Below are 650 nucleotides of genomic sequence, written 5' to 3' on the forward strand. Positions count from 1 at the left end.
ATCATTACACAATAGACTTTAACATTAAATATTGATTTAACTATTACTATAGCACGCCTTTTGTGAATCTCTCGTGAGAAGGAAATTTTCTGATAATTTCAAGATAAAATTAAGAAAAAAAATCAGTACATAAATTAAAAAAAAAAAAAAGAGACAAGAACATCTTATTTCTCGTCTCGCCTGGAGAGGTTGAGTAATAGTGATATATATATATGATTAGAAGTTAAGTCAGTGTGTGGAAGTAAATATGCAGTAATGATATTCATGAATAAAAACTAAAAGAGCAACGAAGCAGAGTGGCGCAGTGGAAGCGTGCTGGGCCCATAACCCAGAGGTCCGTGGATCGAAACCACGCTCTGCTATTTACTTATTTTTTGTGTGTGTTGAATTTTAATGAATTGTGAAATAAAGATAAACTATTCTTACATTTGGACCAGGATGTATTATTATTATTATTATTATTATTATTATTATTATTTAGATATTTTGTCATAATTGGCGAGTTAATTAATTCAGAAGATCCCATGCACTTCCGGAAACTCTTCGTTTTTACGTAAAAATTGATGTAATACCTGACTAGGTATTCAACAATATTTTCGCCTTGCCCCTGTATGTAATTTGCTATGGTTACAACTTGAGGTGTTTAGCAT

The 650-nt window shown here is 31.2% G+C and overlaps 1 non-coding gene across 1 annotated transcript; it reads left to right on the plus strand.

Annotated features, from left to right (window-relative positions):
- The first annotated feature begins 290 nt into the window (after window positions 1-290).
- TRNAM-CAU (transfer RNA methionine (anticodon CAU)) lies at window positions 291-362 on the plus strand. Its single transcript has one exon. It is a non-coding gene; the product is annotated as a tRNA-Met (tRNA).
- Window positions 363-650: the final 288 nt, after the last annotated feature.

The sequence above is a fragment of the Thermobia domestica genome, chromosome 3 (genome assembly GCF_964235325.1).
Source record: "Thermobia domestica chromosome 3, izTheDome1.hap1.1, whole genome shotgun sequence".
Classification (NCBI taxonomy): Eukaryota; Metazoa; Arthropoda; class Insecta; order Zygentoma; family Lepismatidae; genus Thermobia; species Thermobia domestica.